The 27,391-nt window shown below is 38.2% G+C and overlaps 1 protein-coding gene across 2 annotated transcripts in view; it reads right to left on the bottom strand.

Annotated features, from left to right (window-relative positions):
* The window catches only part of LOC126760732 (protein singed), a 63,764-nt gene that overhangs the window by 29,720 nt on the left and 6,653 nt on the right, over window positions 1-27,391 (bottom strand). Inside the window, exon 1 of one of the 2 annotated variants that reach the window (XM_050476590.1) lies at window positions 1,201-1,395. The exons of the other annotated variant lie outside the window; for it this stretch is intronic. The gene's annotated coding sequence lies outside the window, so the exon portion shown is untranslated. Of the gene's footprint in view, window positions 1-1,200; window positions 1,396-27,391 lie in introns of those variants that run through there. 2 annotated transcript variants of the gene reach the window in all.

The following is a 27,391-nucleotide window of genomic DNA, read 5'->3' as shown; positions in this document are numbered from 1 at the left end:
TCGAATAATATGAATATCAGAAATCAACAAACTTGTTCGAGAACAGGGCACTTAACTTTACTACTATCGGAGAGGAAAGAAGATAATAATTTATCGCACATAATCGAAAGTATTCAATCAAAAAAATGTTTATCGCTAAAATTATCGATAATTTGAAAACTAAGTATTTATAAAAAAATGTCGATAGATGAAAATAAAATTTATATTTTTCAAATTAACGATAATTTTAAAAACGAAGTATCGATAAAATTTGTTTAGATATATTTTTTATTGATTTTTTATACTTTTTTTAAATAGATCTTTATCAAATATTATTATGAATATCTGAAATCAACAAACTTGTGTTATACATTTTGGTCTTGAAAGATTTTTATCGAAAAGTATCATTAATATCTGAAATTAACAATAATACGATTTATTAGCGCTTTTCATTTCAATAATAAAAATCATAATTTTAGACGTTGATAACTAACTTTCGATAAATTTTGAAAATATTAATATTTAAAGTAAATTTTTATTCAAAAATTATAAAAAAATTGAGAAAATAATAATGAAAATGAACACTCAGCATACAAAATGTTAGAAAAACTAGTAAAAAATTAAAACCAAAACAGTCAACGAAAATAAATCACAGAAATGTCGATAAAACATTTAAAATATCGATAAAACTTTATAAGTACCGATTAACTTATATATTTTAACAAACTTTTTCAAAACACTTTAGAATTAAAGTAATAAAACATATTTCGAAAGGATCGCATTCAAGGCATTATGATTTCCAGAACTTAGATATTTAGACGAGCTTACCGATTACCACTGAACTATTATCATCGCAGTAATCTACACCTGCACCTGACGGAGTGAGCAATACCAGCTTTCCAGGCATCTATCAGATTCCTAACTCATTAAAGATCTACATTTACTGCTCTTCAACTGCCACTATTCACTTTACCCAGTTTTCATATCTCACCATCTCTAGCAATGTGCATTCATCGAATATACCCATTTAATCTAACGGTAAACAGAGTGTAAATTCGTTTACAATTCCCAACTTTCTACGAAGCTTTTAAATATAGTAACCATGTTTTCTTGTTCTTAGCGACGGTACATGGCATGTAAGCCTCTCCAATGAATAACGGTTTCCACTCCAAACACAAATCTCCACTCACGACACCGATACAGCTGTTGGAGCAAACTCACCGCAATTAATAATCCCGACCAGTTTGGTCCAACTACCCGTGAAACGGCGGCTTTTCGACACTTCCAAGCCGAACCAAAACGAAAACGCAACAAACCAAGCAATCAAACCAGATTCAATTTAGCAGACTTGAATTTCTGCACTGACGCGCCAATGTCGCACACCCGGCAACGGTCGACTGTTTTCAACGCGCCCGGCATTCCGTGTGTGCAAACAACCCAGCGGCAGCACGCCGTGACAGGCGACGAAGCGAGCAGAGCATGTAACTGGGCTTACAGTGCGCCTCTGCTATTCGAGCGGTGTATGCAGGCGATGCACACATGCACTTTGGATGTGCATAGTTGTACATACCTATGTATGTATGTATATATGTATGTGGTATTTGGACCCAGTTGCATGGCAGTCCATTATGATTACTATTAGCGCCAGTGCACTCGGTTAAGCGCAAGTAACTGGCATTAGATTGCACTGCAAATAAGTACACAGTACAGTGTTGCTGAATATAATAGCATCAGTGTTCTTTTTTCATTTTATTTTATTGCTCAAGAAGATTCCTTAACAAATAAAAAAGTTTTTTATACTTGGTCTTAAGTTTGAACGGTCAGGAGAAACCGCAGAAACCGAATAGGCAATTGAGAATTAAAGTCCTCTTTCGACGAACAAAGACCAAACTCTAGAAGTCACTTATTACCCCCGTCCTGCTACATTTCGAGAGAAAGATTCTGCATTGGCAACGGCGAATACCGCAGTCGATCGAACGTTGAGCTGTATGAGATATACGACGACATTGACAAGTAGTTCAGCGAATTAAGAGACAGCGACTACGCTGGCTAGATCATGTCGTCCGAATGGATGAAAACACTCCAGCTCTGAGAGTATTCGACGCAGTACTCACAGGAGGAAGCAGAGGAAGAGATAGGCCTCCACACCGTTGGAAAGACCAGGTGGAGAAGGACCTGGCTACACTTGGAATCTCCAATTGGCACCAAAGAGTGAAAAGGAAGTACGACTGGCGCGCTGTTGTAAACACAGCTATAACCGCGTAAGCGGTGTCTATGCAAATAAAGAAGAAGAAGAACAAAATTTTTCATGTAGCATGTACATATGTACATACATATAGTATGTCTGAATAGTAGGGAGTAATACTGCAATGATTAACTACAAAAAATATTAGAGAGTTGCCACCTAATTAAACCTGAAGGCAACTAAATTCAAAATATAGGTAAAACTTTAACCGGATGTATCTTAAGAAATCCTGTTTACCTATTAAAAATTTTTAAATAGTGTTGCCACTTGTTAAAAAAATCAATTAAAAATTATTATAAAAGAAACTAGCATTTGCTATGTCGCTACGAAACTAAATAAGCTGAGCCAATTTTAAATAAGGAATACTTGGACTATATACATGTATGTATGTATGTACATGGTGTTGCCACCTGTTTAAAAAAAGTTAATTAAAAAATCAAATAAACAAATGTTTGCAATTTATTTGTGAAGCTAAAGAAAGTTAACTGTCGCACGTACAAATTTTTGAGAAGGATTGCCACCCAGCCGACGAAATTACAGTTATTCAATTTTTACTTTACTTTATAACGAATTTTATGAATTGTTATCGAAAATAGATTTGTCAGTGTTGAATTAAGAGATTTAATAAAATCAACATATACATACATACATGTATGTATGTATGTACATGGTGTTGCCACCTGTTTAAAAAAAGTTAATTAAAAATCAAATTAACAAATGTTTGCAGTTCATTTATGAAACTAAAGAAGTCCAACTGCCGAACGTACGTTTTTGAGAAAGGTTGCCACCTAACCGCCAAAATTACAGTTATGCAATTTTTTCTTTATAACGAATTTTATGAATTGTTATCGAAAATAGATTTGTCAGTGTTGAATTAATAGATTTAATAAAATCAATATATACATGAATTTAGATAGAGTTGCCACCTGTTTAGAAAAAGTAAATTAAAAAATTAAATAAACAAATATTTAAGAAGCTAAAGAAAGCTAACTGTCGCACGTGCAAATTTTTGAGAAGGGTTGCCACCCAGCCGACGAAATTACAGTTATGCAATTTTTTTTTAAGAATTTTCATTTAAGATACATACATATGTATGTATGTATACTCGTAAATGTACCATTAATAGACTTAATAAATTCAATTTTCAAGTTATTATTATGCCATTATTGCAAGCACCACTGTAATTGAATTAACAAGCCCAACGGCCGACACTTTGAATGCGGACTCATCAGCGTATCGAAGAAATTGCGGTGGCGGCGGTTAATATGATTGTATTAGTGCTGCTAAAAATACTTATTAAACAAAGCGCCGTAAAACAATACAAAGTAATTTAATAAAAGCACAGACATACCCACACACACACACATACATAGAGCAACACAAAAGCTGTAACTGCATTTATAGAACGCCTTTAGACGTTGAAGGAAGTGCGAAACAGTAAACTTGCCAGCGAAATAAGCAAAGAGTAACCGCAAAACACGCCAACAGCCGCAGCAGGAGCAACAAGCTGTGCAACAACAATAAAAACAACAACAACAACACTACTTACTAGCTGGCTGGCTACGAAGAAAAGTAGCTGGAGCTGGAGCTCGAACCAGATGTAGTAGTTAGAACTAGCGCTGTCTGCCGTCAGAACGAATTGGAATAATGTGGTTTGCGGTTTTGATTAGTTGTTGCTTTGGCGCTGTTAGATTTTTCATCAATGTTGCCTCATTTATTCTGCATCCGTTCGTTCTTCTACCCAATTACAAGCCATTTGCTATAGCCTACATTTATGTACATATATGTATGTGTGTGTATGTGTGTGTGTTGGTAGCCAGGTGCTAAGCCACGAGCGTTAGACCAGAAAGAAATAACAGTGTTTAAATATTTTCTAATATATGTACATACTTATCTACCCACGTAAGTGCTGCTGCGCGCATACATACATACATACTATCTGTGTGTGTGTAGGTAATTTATAGTGGGATAGTTAAGTTTTATAGCATGATAGTTGTGCCGTATTTCGCTGTGAGTGACCGCAGCAAGAGGTCAATGCTGATGTGCTTCAAACAAAAAGCGATAATCCAAGCGGTGGCATTATTCAAATGCTGACACACAAACACGTACAACGATATTAAAGAATAAAATAAACAATTAACTAAGATGGAACTGCCGGTAGGTAAAAGCGGATGGCAAAAGGTGAGAGATAAATGGGTTCTATATACACGCCGGTTGATGATGAATCATCGCTGCTCTACAGGTGTGTGTTTGGTATGTATGTATGCATACGTGTACGTAGCAACTGGTGCAGAACTCTGCATATTCATGTCTTGCCTTCGTTATGGCAATATGAGTAGCAATGAAAGAGGAAGATTTCAATTCTTTACAGTTTTTAAATTATTTGCCTTATATAAAGAGATCTGTACATATGTACATATGTATGTACTATACATACATACTTATGTTTAAGGAACGTGTACGCCACAAGTCTCAGTTGGTTTTATATGAGGGCAAATAACAATAAAGCTATAAGTTGCAAATGCGACAATGAAATGTTGGGAATGACCTGAGGTAACGCAGCTGAATTTACATAATTCAATTTAAATAATTTAAGTTCAACAAAAAAAGTTCAAAAGAAAGAAAAAATAATTGCCAACAATAATTAATTCATTGTAAACAATTTTCACACATCTTTTTATTTGCCAAAATCACAAAACTGAACTTAGTACAGTTCTCTGTACTATGTATTGAACTTAGATTACTCGAAAATCATCAAATTTTTGGAACATTCCTCATTGCACTCAATATAATACCACCAGCCCAACGATCGATCTCTCTTTGATCAGATAATCAGTATATTCGCCAAAATAAACAGATTTTATGAATACCCAGAAGGGAGCAAGAATTCAGTGATAACGAATTGGAAAAATTTAAGTAAACAATGCTTGAAAATCGCCGCGCTGGCATTAGAAAGTTATGGTATCAGGTCTCAACATCTATTTAAGCAAGCAAACAAGCAATTTATTCTTTAAAACATCGCATGAGCAAGTCGAAGGTGAAAACGATGATTATTGCCTTTTTTGATAGCCGTGGAATCGTCCACAAAGAATTCGTTCCACCGGGGAAAACTGTGAATCAAGTCTACTATTGCCAAGTACTCGAAAGATTGCGAAAACGAGTCAACAGGGTGCGCCCAGACATCGCTCGTAACTGGATCCTTCATCACGACAACGCGCCGTGCCACACCGCCCTCAGCGTGTCCCAGTATTTGGCCTCTAAAGGGATCGCCGTGTTGCAACAGCCGCCTTATTCGCCCGACATGTCACCCTGTGACTTTTTTGTTTCCTAAAACAAAATCGGTGGTCAAAGGAACCCATTTTGAGTCGATTACGGACATCCAGGCTGCCGTGACGAGGGTACTCGCAGACATCCCAGTCGAAGCGTTCCAGAAATGTTACGAAGCATGGAAAACGCGCTGTAATCGCTGTATAGCTGCCCAAGGGGACTACTTTGAAGGGGATGGCAGAGTTGTAGAATAATTTTCAAATATACGGTTTTTATGGAATCAGTCTCATTACTTAATTATCATACCTCGTATACTTCAGTGCTTTCAAATTCCTATTGTCTACTGGCATCAAAATAGGCTAATTCAAAATAGGATTATTTCTAACACTGTTCCCCGAACGCTATCATTTAGTTACTGGCTAAGGATTTAATTTTGTTTTTATTTTAAAACCTTCCAACCAAAATTTACCAACGAAAACTTGAGTTCATCACTGCAATTCCAGTAAATATGGAATAAATTTGAACTCTTTATACCAGTTTGGACTCTTTTCACAGTTTTTTGGTGATCTATTCGATAAAAAGATGTAAGGTAGCTAGTACTTGTATAGATAGAAAATAATTGAGGTTTCGCACTGCGACCTATGGTCTATCGTGCCCTCTCCTACATCACACATGATCACGAAGATCCAGTACTCTGAATAATTCCAAGATCTTGCTGAGCGCGTAGATCGATCCCAGGGCCTTGAGGTTGCTTCTACAAATTGCTGTTCAACCTAGAATAAGGAGTTCTGTAGTTTCCTGTTCTGTTTCGTAAAACCGGTAGTTTGCGCAAGAGACTATGCCCGTGTTGGACAAGTATTTCTTGGGCTTGCATTGCCCAGTCTAAAACGCGACAAGAAGACGAAATTTGTCACGTGGGAGGTACTACCTCCCAGTAGTAACTTTGAGTAGCGCATTCCTCTCTTCCGTACGGAGAAACTCTTTTCGCGCCGTTAGTGTACCACTGGATAGTACTGCCTTCAGTAGTAGTAGTAGGTCGAGCCTTGAATCACTCCACTCTGCGGGTAGTAACTCTAAACTTCTTTGTGAAGTTTATCCACTTCGTAACGCCGTTTCTTGGAAGAAGAATCAGTGGTGTATCTTCCCCTAAGGCCTTTATTTGTTGAGACGACATTATCTTCCCTTTCCAAAACACTCTGCTGCCATGAGCAGCACGGTATTCTTCGCTTCCTGTTTGATTACTAGACGCAGCGATGTGAGCTCCAGCCTGACTTCAAGTGCTGCGGTTGGACGAATGCTCCTGAAACGTAGACGCAGGCAAGTGTTTGCAGATTTGATAGTTGAAGGTCTACCGAAAACTGCGTTCCCTTCGATGCCCAAGCAATCGCTCCATGATATGATCGTGTTATACAACCACCTGATGATGCCTGGCTTGCAACTCCAGAATCTATCGGCTAGGCATCTGCATATAATGAGTGCTCTGGCGGCTCTGGACGGTGTTAAATTCATTAGTCTATTCCACCGTAAGATTAAGTCTAATGTGAGGCCTAAGAATTTCACCTCTTTAGACACCTCCAACTCCTTGCCACCGAGTGTTGAGGGCCTCAAGAGCGGAAGAGATCTTGTTCTTTCATTTTCAAAAAAAATTATTTATTTGTTGCTTTTGCTGCCAAAAGTGATCAAACCAAAATAAGAGCTTTCCCGAATAATGTTTGCATGACAATCAAATATTTTTTTACTGGTTATTTTCATAAATATAGCATTGCTTTAGATTCCTTCAGTGTCACTCAACTTCAAACACGCTTATCAAATTTAGCAAACAAAGGCGGCTTGCAACAATTTCGAAAGTGAAGGTAAAACTTTCTACCGTCAAGCTGAAGCTTGAAACAATGCAAAGCCTTGGACTTCAGCTGGCGGCAGTTTAATCTTTGACAATTGACACTTTTAACTCTTTCACGATGATATTGAAATTTCAGCAAACCACAGCAGCTGATTCCTTTCTTTTTGCTTTGCTTCTGTCTGCTCGCCACTGTGATATTTGCAAAGACGACATTTAATTGAACGTGAGTGATGTCACATAATGAAGCCACGAATTCCACCCAAACTGCCCACTCTCCGACGAATGACCAATGGCACTGCATGCAATTACTCGCATGTTTTACGATCATTTGCAACGCTAGCGACCACAATTGACAGCAGCAACAACAACAAGCAGCAAACAAACAAAAAAACGGGAATTTGCAGTTGTTTTTAATGTTTTTGTTTGTTTGCTTTCGGCTGGTCATCGGGCGATGGCAAGCAGAGGCGTCAAAGAAGCAGCAAGCAAGCAAAAAATAACGGTTTTTCTCAACAACTGCAACAACTGCTAAGCGCTGCATAATTTCTGTGCAAAGTGGCTGTGGCAAGCGGCCAGTGACAGCATAAAAGTGGCGAAACCGAAAGGTGATTTGAAAACAAAATTCAACTGTCAACACAAATGCGAAATTTAGAGAAAATTACACCAACAAAAAAGACAAAAAGAAACCGCGCGAACAAAAAAACAAAAACGAAGACAAAACGACACAATTTACAGTAGCAATTGATGAAGTTGCAAAAAGCACACTTGATACAAATGCAGAGTTGCACTGGCATTATGTTGCGGCATGTGGCAATGCAGGCAATTCGATGTCGTTTACTTTTGATCACCTTCACTTATACATATGTATGTATCCATGTATGTATGTACTTATGTTAGTAAGTTGTCTGTTAACGCCTAATACCGATGGAGTTGTTAATAGCCACAACCACTTTGGGGCAGTTGGACAGCTCATTTAGCCACTCTTGTCAGCTGCTGGCGCTGTGCAAATTTCTTTTTCTTGTTTTCACAAACAAACATCTCAAATTACAGCACAAGTAGCAAGTGATCAGCGGGCATATGTACCGTAATTGAACAAATTTAAGTTAAGCTACATACTACTGTATATGTAAAGTGCTTGGAGGCGTGGTATAATGAATACACTGTTTGCGAAAAGACTTGCACTTTGCCATTAAGTCAATAGCAGAATAAATTTGTGCAAAATTGATGAGCACAAAACAAGAAAAACCGTTAACTTCGGCTACAACGAAGCTCACTCCCCTCACAGAGGTGCATAAAAGGGTGTAAAAAAACGTTTTCTTGATTTTGGTTGCTCGGTTTATATGGCGGCTGTATGTTATGATGGTCCGATCTGCATAAGTTTCTCGAAGATTATGGCGATGCCTTGAGGAATCACCTATGCCAAATTTCGTGATGATACCTTTTGAAATAAGAAAGTTATCCATACGAGAACTTGAGTTGATTCGATAATTTTGTATGGCAGCTATATGTACATATATGCTATAGTGGTTGGATCTAAAGATTTTCTTCGAAGATTATAGCGTTTTCTAAGATAATAATCTGTACCAAATTTCATGAATGTCGCTTCAAATTAAAAAGTTTTCCTTTCAAGAACTTGATTCCGAACGTTAGGTTTATATGGCAGCTATATGCTATAATGGTCGGATATGAAGAATTTCTGTACAGATTGTAGTAGTTTTTAAGATAATGATCTGTACCAATTTTCGTGAAGATGTCGCTTCAAATTAAAAAGTTTTTTTTACAAGAACTTGAGTTGATTCGATAATTTTGTATGGCAGCTATATGCTATAGTGGTTGGATCTGAAGAATTTCTTCGAAGATTATAGCGTTTTCTAAGATAATAATCTGTACCAATTTTCGTGAAGATATCTCTTCAAATTAAAAAGTTTTCCTTACAAGGACTTAGTTTCGATGGTTAAGTTTGTATGGTAGCTATATGCTATAGTGAGCCGATATCGGCGGTTCCGACAAATGAGCAGCTTCTTGGTGAGAAAAGAACGTGTGCAAAAATTCAGAACGATATCTCAAATACTGAGGGACCAGTTCACGTTTATTCAGCCAGATGTGACGGACGCGGCTAAATCGACTCAGCTCGTCATGCTGATCATTAATATATTATAGTGCCTTAGACGTTTCCTTCTGTGTGTTACAAACATTGTGGCAAACCTAATATCCCCTGTTCCGAGTATAAATATCTACTAGAATTGATATTACGACCAGACCAATTACAAATTCGAGATCGATTTCTCTTTTTACTTAAAAATAACCTCCTAAAATTTTAAATCGATATCTGAAGTAGTTCTTGAGCCTGTCTATCTGAAGTAGTTCTACAGCCTTCTAATATACATATAACCGTCCAGATCAATCAGCGTAATCAGTTGCTCTGTAAACTCGTTTTTCTCGAAACAGCATTATTCGAAATTGCTTGACTGAAACCCGAAAGATGAGAAGCATTGATGAACCACTATTTTTCTACATTATTCATTATTTTTTCGACTGTAGGTCATTGTCTAGTACGAGTTTCTTTTAGGTTACACCCACTGAGATGTCCGAAATTACTGCAGCAGTTGGAAACACGTTTTTTAGCGATTCGGAAATCGCTGTAACTCGAAAAATATTTAATATCAAGCAGTAGATACCCAGTCAATGAACTGCGTAGACGTCCAGTTGTGATCTCAAGTGATAATTTCACTTATGATGGCCACTGACTTACTTTTTCATATCTCAATGTCGCTTTCCTGCCGCCTACACAATTTCTCATTATGATTTTATGCGCTCAGCGTTGACTGACTCGATGAAATTTTAAATGAAATGGCATTGGCGCAGATTAATTATTAAAAAGAAAATGCGTCAGTTAGACGTTTAGCACTACAAACTATTATTATTGTAGTCGCTTATGAACTGAGATTTAATTGAGACAACAACAATAATAAAAACTTTATTTTCAATTTTAATTTTTTTGATTTTTGATTTTTTTGAGCGACTAAATAACTATCAAGTCGAAGATGACTTTTGTTATAACGGAGGTCCTTTTTTTGACAGATCCCGCGTGAATCGTGTCAGGCTATCAGGTTATATTTGTTCAATATTGTTTGACATTTCTTTATGGAAAGACTTACGCCTAAAGAATGTTACAAATCGTTCAACTTTATTACGCTTTCATCAACTTATGGCGAACTTAATCGGCCTACTTAGCGTACTATTCGCAATACCATCCCCGATCTTCATTCTTTGTTTGATAATATTTGCCCGAAGAGACCACGATCAGCACGCAGTGAAGAAAATAATACAGCCGTAGCTGAGAGTGTATAAGAAGACCGTGGAAGTCGATTTGGCGCCGTTCACAGCAACTCGGACTGACGTATAGACCGACTTGGGGCATCTTACGTCAAGATCTTAAATTGAAAGTGTAAAAAATGCAGCTTGTGCAAGAACTGAAGCCGCTCGCTTTGCTCTATAGGCTCTTGAAAAGTTCCAAGAAGATCCGACGTTTTCGAGCCAAATTTTTTTCGGCTCAATGGGTATGTAAACAAGCAAAATTGCAGCATTTGGGACGAAGAGCAACCCGAAAAGATTCAAGAGCTGCCATTTCATCCATAAAAACAACGGTTTGGTGTGGTTTGTGGGCCGGTGGAATCATTGGTCCATATTTCTTCAAAAATGATGCCGGTGAGAAAGTAACCGTCAATGGCGACCGTTGTCGCGCTATGATAACCGACTATTTGATGGCTGAAATTGAAGCTCGTGGTCTCGGCGACATTTAGTTTCAACAAGACGGCGCCACTTTCCACACATCCCATCAACCAATAGATTTATTGAAAGAACATTGTGTGAGCAAATAATTTTACGTTGATTGGCCACCAGGATCGTGGGAAATCACACCGTTAGACTTTTTCCTGTGGAGATATGTAAAGTCTAAGTCTATGTGGACAATTCCGCTTCGATTCAGGCCTTAGAGCAAAACATCACGCTTGTCATTCGCTAGTTAACAGTCAAAATGCTCGAAAGGGTCATCGAAAATTGGACTCAATATCTGAGACGCAGGTGCGGCCAACATTTGAAATAGATAATCTTCAAAAAATAAATGCCAAAGCATGTTCTTTCTAATGATAATAAACATTTTTCATTAAATTTGAACTTTCTGTGTTTTTTCTTTAAAAAATAGGGAACCTCGAAATGTACCACCCTTTAGATGCTATTTTAATAAGAAAACTGTTTTTTTCAAGGTTGGTAAAAATAAACAAGCCGGACTACTCAATGCCATGCCAAAATTACTCTTCAATTTCTCAAAAATGCGATCAAACGTATTTAGATTGAAGAAAAAATTAGTGATGAAAAGCATAAAAACACCAACAATTTTTCAAACAAACAACAAAGCCGGTTACACATATCGGTGAGTCTAATAACCGTAATTAAAATGCAGACAGACAGACAGACATAATTAAAAGTCGCACAACTTGTGCAAAAACGCGCATAATTCACGCTAAAATGCGAGCATGCGAACGATCGGGCGAATGCGCATTAACGACTGAGCATGCGCGTGCACTCGGCTGCACAAAGAAGAGTTCGCGCCTCATTTGCGACGCGGCAAATCAGCAAATTGGCAAAAACGTGGGTTGCCAGCACAGCTAACTGTCATCAGTAGATGCGCCTTGTTATCCATCTGCGAGCGTTGAATGCGAAACATTTCAATGGCAGGTGGGCTGGCAGCCATTGTTTACATGTGTATATGTACATAAATACATATAAATATACATACATATACATATATATATAATATATATATATATGTATATGAGTTGAGTGTGAATGTGTGTACGTGCGTGTTGCAGCTAATGTGACCTTGCTTTGCCGAGGTGTCAATGCAAATTATCAAAGCCGTTTGACATGTGTAATGGCATTTGAAGAAGTGATAAGCTGCCGCAAGCGACAACAACAAAAGCAAAAGCAAAAAAAAAACAACATTACAAAAACTAATAAATAAACTCAGTGCTGAGTGTGTGGAAGAATGACTGAATGGTGGGTTGACGTTTTACAGCCTGTAATATTGTTGTGGCTGTTGTTGTTGTAGAGTAGGCTGACAAGCATGCTGACTGACTGCACTTTTTTAATTACACACTACCCCCCCATGCCAGTTTGGCACACGACACACAAGTGAGTGAATACAAACAAATAGATACATACTTATATGTATGTATGAAAATATGTACGTGTGTGTGTGTTTCAGCTTGTATTCGCCTCTAACGGCATAATTTTCCAGTTTCTTGGCGCGACTAGACCGAGGCATCCAGCTGAGCCAACTCACCTCTCAATTGACAAATATGATTTTTTCCGCACAATACAACGGTCTCTAGTGCCGCTTGCTTGGCGGCCAAAACAACAACAACAACAGCGGCTGCAACTGCAGATTCATTTGATCTCATTGCTTGTTGTTTGTTGCATGCAACTGCTGCAAGTTGTCTGCTTTTTAGCTTTGTTTTAGGCCACGAGCAAAATGAGCGTGAGCGTGTGTGTGTGTGGAAGAGCGCGCCGTGCCGTTAGCGGCCTTTTTGCCGTTGCTGGCTGGGTTGGCTTGGCATTAATGTCGAAAAGAAAGTATTTTGCTCAACTTGACTTAGCCGACGAACTCGTACTTTCAGCATTCGCAGCACCAATACGCTCACTACTTGTTGTTGTTGTTGCTTACCGCTGCTCTCGGCTTCTGGCTTGCTGCAGTGGCAGCTAACTGGCTTCCTTGCATTGCCGTTGTAACGCATTTTTGTTGTTGTTGTTGTTGTTTTTGTTGTTGTTATTGCTGTTGTGGCAGTTCATTATATTTTTCTAACTGTGTCAAAGCAACGATTGCAACGAGCGAAGTCAAAGAAATATGCGCAGTCCGCAGCAGCACTGATTGAAAATCATACATCTTGATGGATACAAACAAACACACACACGCGCAGACAAACATATGTATACATGTGCATGCAACATCGCCTGCAGCTTTTCGTGTGCAACACTTAGTAGATCCAATAGATAAATACATATGCCGATGTTGCAATACATGCACATATGTACATATACATATATACACATACATATCATATGCATCAAAACTTGTATATAAATACATACAAACATATATAAATATATGAAATATTTTATATAAATATGTATATGTGTGAATTCATATAAATTTATATGTGTGTGTATAAAAGTCAGCGTGCTGCTCTACAATTACTCTTACTCCATGTTGCAGCCCGGGCGGAGTTTTCCAAGTGATCGGCTCCGATTGTGATGGATGAAAGGTTGAAGATATGAAATATGGTATTTTCTCCGCGACATGAATTCGAAGCACAACCTTTTCAGACTGTTTCGATTGAGCAATTAGCCGTTGCTTACAAATTTGCAAAAACAGCTGCAGTGGCAAGCGCAAAGTTGTGAGCGATTTGTAAGCGAATGGTAAAATTACAGAAAAAAAATGATGGAAAATAAATGTCTGAAATCAACAAAAACCAAATAAAAAGTTTAAAACATCAATTTTTGAACTGACAATGAAGTAACCGTAAAGAACCAGTTATATACCAGTTATGTACCAATTATGATACGATATTATTTGATGTCTTCGATCTATTGAAACTTGAAGAATGGCGGATAAAGCGAAAAATTTTATTATTTTAGTGAATCTTATACCCATTTCTATTTATTGTGTCGTTCACTGTATAATTTCATTTGATGCCAACAGCTGTTTCTATATATACATACATATAAGTATATATAGTTTTTTTTTTGCCCTATCGAAGACAGCATTTTCGACATATTTTACTGTTTTACTATCAAAAGGGGCGAAAATTATGTAATGTGTAAGGAGGAGATGTGTTAACCGAATGTCAATGCTAAGATTGGTTTGCATAACTTCGTTCCGGCAATTTCGAGCTTGAGAATACACCACGTCCTAGAAGACCTCTAATATATTCGAATTGCCATCTGATAAAAACTGAACCAGACAGGTCCATTTAAACTACGTAATTCCATACCAAATTTTCTTTTTACAGATTTTTCCTTTTTAGGGTGTATTTTGTAGGTGTTTGCCAATTGAGGAAGGCCCAAATCAATCTCTTACACGTCGTTCTCAAGTGTGTGGCATGTTGTTACAATATAAAATTGACGCAAGAAGAAGCCGCTTGACCACCAGAATCGTCATATATTCGTGAATTGTGCTGAGCAACAACTTGAAACTGATCCGGATTTACATCGAAAAATCATCTTCAGCGATGAGGCTCATTTCTGGCTCAATGGCTTCGTCAATAAGCAAAATACACACATTGGTCAGGTAGCAATCCACACAAAAAATTAGGGTTTGGTGCGGTTTATGGGCCGGCGGCGTCATTGGGCCGTACTTCTTCCGTGATGATTAAGACCGGCACGTTACTGTCAATGGGAATCACTACCGCTCAATGATAACCGAATATTTTTGGCCCGAATTTGATGAAATGGATTTGCACAATATGTGGTTCTAACATGACATGACGGCGCCACAAGTCACACAGCGAATGTTATAATCGATTTATTGAAAACCAAATTTGGTGAACGAAATGGGCCAGTCAATTGGCCGCCTCGGTCGTGCGATTTGACGTCGTTAGACTATTTCTTGTGAAGCTGCGCCAAGTCTATGGTCTATGCCAACAAGGCAGCGACGATTGATGAACTTCGAACGAATATTAAACGTGAAATTGCAGCAGTGGGAAATTGGGTTCAGCGTCTGGACTTCTGCAAGCGTGTCCGTGCGATGCAAAAAAAAACGAGTTCCATACATACGTAGGTTGCTATATATGTATATTTCTGGCCTAATAATGTAAATAGGCATATTTATCAACGAAAATGTTTTTTTTTTTTTTTTTTTTTTTTTTTGTCGATTGCTGTTTTGTTTCGGGCTCATACGCATAGATCCATGATTCGTCACCTGTGACGATCTTATAAACGTCTTTTGAAGCACCGTGATCGTATTTTTGCAGCATTTCTTTACACCAATCCACACGAGCCTTTTTTGAGCGATTGTCAAATTGTGTGGGATCCAACGAGAACAAACCTTTTTTACGGCCAGGTGTTCATGCAATATCGAATGTATGCTGGTGGAGAAATGCATAGGCATGCCTCTATCTGAAGGTATGTTAGATGACGGTCTTGCATTATCAGTTCACGTACAGCATCGATGTTCTCTGGCACAACGGCTGCTTTTGGACGACCTTCACGGAATTCGTCTTTGAGCGAGCGTCGGCCACGATTGAATTCGTTGTACCAGTTTTTCACAGTGCTATAGGATGGTGCTTCATAGCCGTACAAAGATTTTAGTTCATCGATGCACTCTTGTCGTGATAATCCACGTCGAAAGTTGTGAAAAATGATCGCACGAAAATGTTCACGAGTTAATTCCATTTTTTGGCCGAGATGAATTTTTTAATTCCCTGTAAGTAAAACAATTCACGATTAAATGACAAAACGTTCTGAGTGATGTTATGCTAAGAAATGTCAAACTTTCCAATGGAAATGTCGGATAGCACCTGGCAACACTTAGTGTTGCCCTAGGCCAGTATATATGTAGCAGCTCTCGTAATCGCATCGAATGTACTTTCACAGGAATAAAGAAAAATAAAAAACAGTGCTTAAAAATCGTCGTGTTGATCGTCAAATAATCTCAGCATCTCTTATGCAACGACTCAACTGATTTTGGTTATATAATACTAAACTGCTATTAAAAGACCTGAATCTTTTACAAAACGACAGTAGTGATTGCAAAAACGATGCTAAACAACGGAGATGAAGACCCTTGCATTCACTAACGCATCATTATCGGTGACAAAACGTTGATTTATGAATATGACATCGAAACTGTAGAACAATCTAGCGAATGGCACTCCAAAAGTGTGCCGAAACCGAAAAGACCAAAATGTTTGGTGAAATTCGCTAAAGGCAATCAAATAAAACGGATGTTTATGAAAAAGTGTATGAAGGTGATAATAACAATATGCATTAAAAACCTAAAAATGTAGATTTTTGTCAGTCCGGGTCAATTTTCAAGAAGGTATTATAGATTCTTTCGATTCATTTATCGAAAATATGACATCGACTTTGTGAATAATAAAAAAATGACAGTTAAAGCAAAAAATTTCCCCAACCTCTAATGTTTTGCAAAATAATTTTCTAAACAAATCTATGGTGTTACATATATATTCGACAAAAAATACAATAAATGGATGTTTTTATATTGTCGGTATGTTAAGCTAATTGAAGTCCTCTGAGTATTCCTCCAGAGCCAACATCATTTTACTTTCACATAAAATGCTTAGTAACGAGAAAACATGGTAACTTCAGCAGCACAGAAGCTTGACCTTATTGTCACGCTTGCACAAAAAGACAAAATATGTACAGACTTAGTAATAATATATATTGTTTTTTATATAATTGAAAAGACAAAGTATTCCGTAGAATAACATATTTTTGATTATATAAAAACTATATGCCATAGTGATCTATTATGCACAATTTCTACGGAGATTGCACCATTGTTTTAGACAATAACCCATTCCAAATTTGGTCAAGATATATTGTCAAGTGTAAAAGCTTTCCATACAAACACTTTATTCCATTTTTATGGTAGATGTATGCAATAGTGGTTCGATAACGGCGGTTCCGACAAATGAGTTTCTTGAAAAGAAAAGGACGTCTGTAAAATTTCGGACCGATATGCCAAAAACTGACAAGATCGCATGTACATACTATACACACGTACAAACGGATGGACAGATAGACTTGACTAAATCGATTTAGCTTATCATGTTGATCATTTATATCCTGTTCTGGGCATAAATATGGCATACATATGTATGTATGTATTGAAACAAATTATAACCTCAAACTTAGAACATTTCTTCTAACCGAAAATATATCCCCCTTTTCCACACAATTGACACATAATTAGTCTGCAGATCATCAAATAATTTGTTATTTATTCAAATTAAATCTCAGCAGCAATCAAGCGAATTCGGCAATACTCGTGATTGCTGCGCTCGCTGTTTTAGAAAGGTCGCTGCCGCAGCGGGTAACTGATTTTAGTGGCACTTCGGTTAATAAATACAAATAAACAAAAAAATATAATAGATAATAGTTATTATCAGCGCTGTTGGAATAAAAGAAGAAGTGTGCACGAGCAGATAAACACAATAATAATCAAATAATCGATGAACCGTTAAAAGTGGCGGCGTGAAATTCGACTTTGTATTGATTACTTGTGAATAATGAATAAATAAGGCACGAAGAACGGCGCTTTGTCATTCAAATTCCCACGTTCAACAAAAATATTAATAAAGATATATTCTGGCATGAAGTTTTTATTGTTGTTGTTTTTTGGTTGGTGTGAAAGTAGCAACGGAAGACAGAATACGGCGGTCAGAAGAGAGTTAGTAATCAGCTGAGAGTCGGTTCAAAGGTATTTACCAGCATATTATACTATGAGACAAGCGGAGGGACAGAGGAGCGCAGGGGCGATGCAGGAGAACAATTGGGAATCCATTATAAATAAATAAGAAATTCAATTATGCAGAAGAAGCGCAATTGTTGACGCACACTTGCACAATGACAGATGCTGGCGCATTGAACAGCGTCGAGGCGGCAAAAGCATTGCAAGCAATGAAGATCGCGCCTCAATTGGGGCTAAATTTTTGTATGTGTGTAAATGTAAGTTTATGTATTTGTATGAAGAAGCGTGTGAGGTGAAATATGCAAAAGCAACGGTATATAAATACTGTGGCTGGCATCTGCGTGTGCGTGCGTGTGTGTGTTGGCACCAATTAAGCACTTTGTTTATAATCGAGCGTCCACTTTCAATAAGCGTTAAGCGTTTTTGATTGCGCGCAAGTATGCTTAATGCTTTAATTGCTGAGTACGGTGGCATGCCACACGCTTATGGTGCCGTTTTTCGAGCAATTTACACCCAAGCGGCTGCAAGACCACGAAGACTTAGTTAAATTCAATTATATTATATAAAATACAATATATACAATATACATATGTACATACATATGTATGTATACATATATACATATGTATTGTAGCAATATAATGTTGTGCAAGCGTGACAATAAGGTCAAAATAAATGCAATCGGCACGATTTACATTCACCTGGCTTGCCACTTTGTAACGGTAAACAATAAATATATATGTATGTATAGTAAATCAAAATGTTGACTTCAATGCGGCGCTGAGCGTTGAAAGCGTGAATAAATTTATTTATCAGCTATTTGCAAATCACAGTTATCATTTATTGCATTTTCGTATGCTTGTGTGTGTGTGTGTTAGTGTGTGCTAGCGCCTGAAAGATGTGCGCGCTCCCAGGTGCCTCGTGGGCCATTTCTCGTAATAACAGTCAGTATATTTTATAAACGAAATAAATAACTAGTCGGCCAATAAAAGCGTGTCCGATTGAGGGTTCACGCAGCTGGTACAACATTTACCGTAAATACACGAAACTTCGTAAAAGTGCCCAAATGGCCGACAGGCATTTATGGCATAAAATATAACCGTAATTTACTTACTGAGATTGCAGGTAGTGTAATATTGGGTAGTCGAAAAAGTATTTTCGTATTTTGTCAATAGATGTCGTTGCAGTCGTATATCTCCAGTGCTACCAATCATATTGTGTCTTACCATATACATTTGACAGCTTCACTTAACCAAAAAAAAAAATTAAATTCGTGGAAGTTGAAAAAAAGTTACACCAGTTCAAAAACGAGTAAAAATAATTAAGAAATTCGCTATATTTTAAAATTTTTGAATCAAAGAGGAAAGAATGCCACGCAAGCAACCAATAAAATTTGAGAATTTTACGGAGACGATGCTGTATCCGTTCATGTATCACAACAATGGTTCGCCCACTTCCGTTCTGGAACCTACTGGTTGACCTATCGTTGAAAAAGTCGATGAAATTATGGAAAAGATTGGCCAGGACCGTCACATAAGCAGCCATGACATCGCTAAGGAACTTAAAATTCATCATCAAACAGTTCTGAACCATTTAAAACAGGTTGGCTACAAAAAAAAAGCTCTATGTTTGGGTACCACATGAATTGTCTGTGAAAAATTTATTGGACCGAATTAACATCTTCGATTCATTGCTCAAACGAAACGAAATCGAACCATTTCTGAAGCGAATGGTAACAATAGACGAAAAATGGATCAAATGCGACAATAATGTGCGAAAAAGATCATGGTCCAAGCGTGGTGAAGCTCAACAAATGGTCGCAAAGCCAGGATTGACGCCTCGAAAGGTTATGCTGAGTGTTTGATGGGATTGGAAAGGAATCATCCACTAAGAGCTGCTCCAGCCTGGTCGAACGATTTATTCTACATTTTACTGTCAAGAACGGATGAGATTGACGGCCAAAACCAGACATAAAGCGCTTCGTCTTCCATCAGGACCACGCTAGACCACATACATCTTTGATGACTCGGCAAAAACTGGGAGAGCTTGGCTGGGAAGTTTTAATGCATCCACCATATAGCCCTGACCTTGCACCATCCGACTACCATTTGTTTCGGACAATGCAGAACTCCCTTAATGGAGTAAAGTTGGCTTCAAGAACAGCATGTGACATTTACTTGTCGCAGCTTTTCGCCGAGAAACCAGAAAGTTTTACACTGATAGAATAATGTCTCTAACCGAAAAATGGCAAAAAGTGGTCGATCAAAATGGTACAAATGTATTTGGTTCATTAAAGTTCATTATAAATATAAAAAAACTAAGTTGAAGTTTGATTAGAAATATGAAAAGACTTTTTTGGACTACCCTATACTCATATTCACATACATATGTATGTGTGTATATATTTATAAATATTTAAGACTAAAATTTTACGTATTTTCGTTTTTTCCAAACTTCTTCCCCAACTTTTTCCTTTCGAGAGTAAATTTAAATAAAAATACCTTCTTTTCTAACCCAAAACTAAACAGTAAATGTTTTCAATTCAAGGAAAGTCAGGAAAGAAGTGTTGAGTTGTTTCCACTTCATCTTCTTCCACACAACTTCTGCAGTTGGCGTCTGGTAGAATTCCCAGCCTTACTGCGTGGACGCCAATAAGCCAATGGCTCGTTAAAAGCCCCGAAACTAGGAAGAGGCCAGGGTTACTGAGGTCAAAGAGATCCCTAGATCTCTTGCAAACGATTTTAGCCAAAAGGCTTTTGCGACAGCGCATGTACCGATGGTGGAAAAGCTTCCGCGAAGCCCAGCTATCTGGTATTAGAACACAAGAGGATACGGGAGCACCGACCTGCTCCCATTCTATTGAAAGCGTTTCTAAGGTGCCTTTTCTTGCTAGCTCATCAGTTTTACGGTTTCCTGTGATTCCGCTGTGACCTGGCACCCATACCAGTCTTATCACAAAGACACTCGATGCCGTTGATAGCGAGGTTAGGCACACTTTGACCAGCCCTAAACTCACTGTTAACGAGTTCAAGGATATGAGAGTCCAATCTGGATTCTACCTTAATAGCTGCATTTTGATAGAGACTGACGGTAATTTCTTCACCAACCATTTTTAACCCATTATTTAATAAGCTCACTGCCCCTCTCTAGTAAAGGTTTCTTCCCACCCACAACACCCTCGCCGATATATGGGTAGAGAAGGCGACTCCAGGATTTCCGAGTGTTCAGACACGTGTTCTTTTAGGAACCCAAACTCTCTGAGTCTGATAGCAACTTTCGCAGCCACACACCTTCCGATATTATAATAATTCTAGGAATGTAAACCTTGGGGAATTTTTATTTCAATCTCTACTACGAACTAGGCTCTCAGTTTTCAAGGTATCGAACTGAATCATTTTTGTACACTTTCATTACGTATAGGGTATATATGAAAAATGGGAATGGCCTAATAGCTGTGCTATACTCTTTACACTGGAATGCTCACCTCACCAACTTTCGTGGCATGCACCACTAAACCGTCTCCCAAAAAGAGTTAGAAATGCATTTCACCAGCGGCGAACTATTCAACCGAATAGTGCTACAACAACATGTCTACGCTAGGATAGCCTGCAACAAAATGCGGCAAATAGTTGGTTATGCGAAACTAAAGGAGTTTGCCATTTAAGCATAACCAATAGTTTGAAGAGGCGGTTGCTTCTCTTTGCCTTAAACTATAAAAGTAAGTGGTTGGGTGTGTCCCAGAAGAGAAAGCGAATTACTAACGAAGATTCTTTTTTGAATAGGTTAAGGAGTATTGTCTAAGCTTAAATTTGAACACTATCTAATATCTATATCCGTTTGCCATACCCGTATTCTCTGAAAGAGCAGGAAGTTTTCTTTAATCACTGGAATTTTTAGTAAGAAATTTATATTTTTAATAATAATCGTCCGAGTTTCATTTAAATACTTATCAAGACTACGAGAATTGTAATAGTAATTATAGAATTATCATAGAATTCAATTTAATAAATTTTATTGCGGTTGCCAAGGCTTCTCGCGCACTACTCAACCGATTTTAAATTTTACACAGGCCTTTAACGGAATTTTTTTTCTGTTCCTACTACTATTAAAAAAATCGTCGACAAATGTTTACCAAAATTTGCAGTTTTTTGTAAAAACGTCTGCAAAAAAAACAATTTTCACTTTTTTTGATTTTCCGAAACTTCGGGATCCCGAAAGTTTTACGTTATTTAATGTTGAAATTATTAAAATAATGCATATACGGTATATGGACATATGTTTACTAATTAACATTCAGAATCCCGAAAATGTAATCCCGAAAATTCGGGATCCCAGAAGTTTTACGTTATTTAATGTTGAAATTATTAAAATAATGCATATACGGTATATGGACATATGTTTACTAATTAAATTTCGCAATACCGAAAATGTAATCCCGAAAATTTGGGATCCCAGAAGTTTTACGTTATTTAATGTTTAAATTATTAAAATAAAACATTTATACACATGTAGATGTATGTTTGGAAATTTTTTTTTTTAAATTCCATTTCATTGCGATAAGTAAACCCCGCATTCTTTCATCGGTAATGATTCATACGTCGCCCGCACTTTTAAATGCAATCCACTCAAATTCCATACACAAACATGTATGTATGTATGTATGTATGTACATGCATTTTTGCTTGTAAGATTGTGTTTTTCCCACTCAACGCGCTGCCTCCCTACTGTTGACCTCACTTTCTTATCGGCGTTAGAAGAATTTGGATTTTTCAGCTTAAAACTTTCATTTTCAGAAGTTATTATAATGCTGCTGAGGGAATGGCACTCAAATCTTGTCTTTCAGGCGCCACACCCTTCCTCTTGCTGCGCTCCCGACCGCGACGCATAACACATATCGTTCGCACTTTGTTTTATTTATCGAGGCTTTTATGAGAAGTCGAGTGGATTTCACGCAAACAGGAAAGTAATAAATTTAAATACTCCTTCCTTATTTCAACTCATTTCATTTTACAACTTTTTAGAATGTTTCTGCGTGCACTTGTACGCCTAGCCATAGGCTTTTTTTTGTTTGTGCGTGTGCGTGTGTGTGTTGGGTGCACTGCCAAGTGCAGGGTCTGATATGACATTCCACGGCTGTGGCCGCAGCGAGTTGGCGCGGCGCATAGCAAATGGGAGTGTGAGTATATTTTTAAACTGCAGATATGCACAATCCGGTTGCCGGCTATTAACCCCTTCATGCACAGCGCACTCACGGCCATACATACATAACATAATACGTCTGTCTGCTAAGGATAAGCGCTGTTTGTGGTTCTTCATTTCTTTTTATCATATAAGCAAGCTATTACATATGCTTAGCAAAAGCGAAGCATCGGTAAACAAATGTGTATTTTTGTGCTTGTCAATATATTTGGATAATCTTAAGTGTGATCACTTATATTGTTGCTATCAACACCACACTCGTGGTCGAATCGAATTTGACAGCAAAAGTCTTAGTGATAGTGAAAGTTATGATTTTTTATATATAGAAATATATATATATATATATATATACATACATATATACATAAATATTAAGTATTTAACTCTGTTTTGAATTTTTCAGCTTAAAAAAAATTAGCGGTTTCTCAACACTTGTATGACTTCCAGTAAGTGGGATTTGCGGTCAAATGGACGTACATGACTATATAATTATGTATAGTATGTCTAATTCACAAAATAAATATATTATAAATTTAGAACTAAGTATTTCTAAGCAAACTGAACGATTTGGATTCTATCTAAAGTTTCCTGATTATCAAATTCTTGAATTATTCAAGTACATTCAATTTTTTTTTACTTTCAAAAAATTTTAGAGATAAATTTATAATATTTTTCGGTCTCGTTTTAAAGCTTCTTTGGCTATAGAAAAGATTTTTACGGATTTTTAAAGATCTCATCAGACAAACTTTTAAGATGATATCGAAAATGAAGCAACATTAAATTTATGGTCGGCAAAAATGCCTCCTAGCTGTATCCTCCGCGCGGGTGCCGACTAGGCAATGGGTGTCGCTGCTTACAATGTCATGAACTCAAACTAGCTTCTGTCAGAGTCATTAAATTACAACAGCCGGCTCAGCGCGAAGACTGACGTATTTTCCCAATCATTCCCTTATGTTGGACAGCTTTATATGCATCCTCAGACGTAGGTGAATGGGTAATACAACGGCCATTGCTAATGAGATACCTGGTGTTAGGTATAAAACGCCAGGAGTAGAGACCTCCGAATCAAAAACTCGAAATAAAGGACAACAAAGGAACCAAGCGGATTGGGATATCGATCCAAACGCCAGTGGGAGACGAGGCTGCTACCAACGGTAGGCACAGCGATCGTAGAGTATGCTAGTCGTATTGAGTAGCATATCGCTGGAAAGAGGCAGTGTTCAACGGAAAGCGAACCAAAGAAACCCTCGAAAAAGAAACCCTCGAGGAAGCGCAAAGACGTGGGCGGGAAGCTAGACGTCAAGCACGCGGACGACAAACCGACAATGTCCAAGGCAGCGGCGGCAGCCAATAAGATTGCGCAACGGCATTTGACCGTCGCGCTCATAGACCGCAGTAACCCGCTGGGACAAATGTCACAGGAGCGGTGGAAAATAGTTACAATGAAGCTATTGGCAGCCCTTTTCTTGAGAATGGACGCCGAACTGAACGCTGCCATGCCACCATTTGGTGAAGCAGGATGGCTTAGCGGAGTCAAAATCTTGAAATCCAACAACAACCCGACGCTAACATGGGTAAGGGAAACGACACGAACGCTTCCTGTGGGAAGCTGGGCGAAGCTGAAGACGGTAGACCGTAGCAGAATTCCATCGGTGCCCAAAGCGAAGGTAACCATACCTCGCGTGATGGACCCGAAACATGCTCTGTGGGTACTCCAAGTGAAACTCCAAAAGAACCTCCTTTTTCTCAATTTAGAGAAGGGCGGTTACGACGTGGCTTTAGTCCAGGACCATGAATTGCATCGGGTAACGTGGTTGCTGGGCTGAAGTCACAAAAATATACGACATATACCCCGAGCGTAGTTAACAAGGTAAGAACACCAATATTGTCGAAGAAAAGTCTATTTCCGCATATTGATTACAATATTTCCACAAATAATTTGACGATTGTGGCAATGAAGGGTTTGAGTGGCACAAGGTATTCAGTGAAGGTGGTGCAGTAATTGAAAAATTGCCTATTGCAAGTCGCGCATCCACCTCTGTTAATGACGATGACATCAAAGAAGTTAAAGAAGCAGGTCTTGATGCTCGTTCTGCTGTCACCAAAGAGAGAGAGAGAGAGAGATAGAATCTCAACATGTCTTAATAATCGACTCAACAAATTTTGCAAAAATTGACATCAGTTGTCAGTAAACAAAATCTTGACAACATAGCTGAGGATCCTCCCTTCATCGAACACATCATTATTGGTGACGAGAAATGAGTTTATGAATATGATGTCGAAACTTTCTTGCAATTCAACCAAAAAATTTGCTGAAACCTAAAAAAACAAAAAAATAATATTCGCAGAAGGATCATCAGTGGTATTGCGAACCACGAATGGATCGACGTAATGTCCTGGACAGCACAGGCACTGGAAATGAATTCAATCAAAAAATCTTGGAGGAATGTTAAACGAGTTCTAGCAACAGCAAAAGTATCACGTTCTACTTGAACGTTCTACTTAGGCTTATGGTCAAGTAGGCATGGGCTCAAATCCTTATGACACGAGGTCAGGACCCCACGCACGGTAAGGATGTAATAAAAAAAGGCTCTACAACCAAATATTAATGAATCGAAAAGACTTACTAATAAAATTTTAATTTTTTTTTTAACTTTTCATTAGCGAATTTTGTTTTATCTCTTCGATCGACTGAAAACGGGTTCCATCCGAGCTCTCTTGAAATCTCTCTAACACTTGCCTAAACCTAATTTTTCTGTTTTATAGTTAGAACCCACAGGAACTATTTTCATTAACACTGCTGCACATATGTATGTATTTATATACATACATACATACATTTATAAATATTACACATACATACATACACACATATGCACTGCATTATGTAGCAACACCTCAATATTATTGATTTTCAATTAGAGATCGGGCAAATAGCCGAAAAATGCACAAATAATAACAAAGTCAGGGTGTGTTTCCCGCAACGAAATCAGGACAAAGGCGGCGCAAAGCAAATATATACATACATACATACATACCTACATATTTATTACGCACATACACACACATACACTTACAAATATGTTTTTGCATGCACTTCGGTAGCGGATAGTGCAAACACGAAGAAATTAGGGAGCGAAACGCGTGCATGCAACGAAATCGCGGCGCACAACTCACGCCCTCAACAAAAGTGCTACCCAGAGTAACAACAACAAACAATGAATACAAAATAAACGAGTGTTGAATGCGACGAAAGTCATACAAACTCGTAAATACTCGATGAAAATGGAATTATGACTCAGGAACGACATCGACACCGAGCTACAGGATCCAGCGACCGAGTGACTAAGCGTACGGTCAGTCACACAGGAACGCCACAGTCGACGGTCGACAGACGACAGGCGGCTATGCCATTAACAAATACAATATGTGCCATAAATAAGACGCGGAACCAGACCGGCTTAGCCGAATGAGTGACACATGCGAGACACACGTTACAGTTGTGCGGACGAAAACTATAGTTTTTGCTATAAGCAAATATATAAACATAAGTATATAAGTACACGGCAAATTAAGTGGGAAAAGCGCGCAGAAAATGGCGAAAAAGCAAAAGCAACTACTGTGCCGTGCCATGCTATGCTTTGTCGTTGCAATTGAGCTGAATGGCAAATTGTTGGACTACAACAACAAGCATATGCATATGATTGTATGTATGTATGACAGCAGCCGGTAACCTGGCAACCAACGAGCAGACGTTGACAACCGGCAAACGGCAGTCACGGGCCCTTCAGACGCAGGCGCACTAAACGGCAACAACAACACAAACCAACACACGCACAGAAAGCCCAGAAAGTGGAGATGTGTACGTGCAACGGCACACCATTCACAGTCAACCGCATGGCGATGTAAAAGGACAACCTACTGGGCGCCCAGCATGCACAGCAGAATCGAATTCGAAGTCAACATTTCAGACGCATTTGTGTACCGAGGCCACGCAACGAAACTCCGCGAAACGCGAAACGAAACAAAGACAGCAAACCAAAAACCAATAAACAGCGTCGCGAGGAACAAATGAAGCTGCAGATAAATACTGGCGCTGGCAGCCGACACTCACGTACAAACACTCGGTTTTTGTTGTGAGAAAGAAGGTACAAGATGTGTTATACATATCTATAATACATTCTTATGTGTGTATATTGACACACTCACATACATAAATGCGCGTCAAGTCAACAGCAGCTCATGGAGTCTGCCTGCCAAACGGCCTCCCATTGCTGGACGACAGACCGAACTGGCTGGCAAGCAGTGAAATTGATATACAGGAGCGTCTAGAAAAGTGCAAAGAAACGCGACAAAATGTATTGAGTGGGGG

The sequence above is a fragment of the Bactrocera neohumeralis genome, chromosome 5 (genome assembly GCF_024586455.1).
Source record: "Bactrocera neohumeralis isolate Rockhampton chromosome 5, APGP_CSIRO_Bneo_wtdbg2-racon-allhic-juicebox.fasta_v2, whole genome shotgun sequence".
Classification (NCBI taxonomy): Eukaryota; Metazoa; Arthropoda; class Insecta; order Diptera; family Tephritidae; genus Bactrocera; species Bactrocera neohumeralis.
This window is presented reverse-complemented; position numbering and strand designations above follow the sequence as displayed.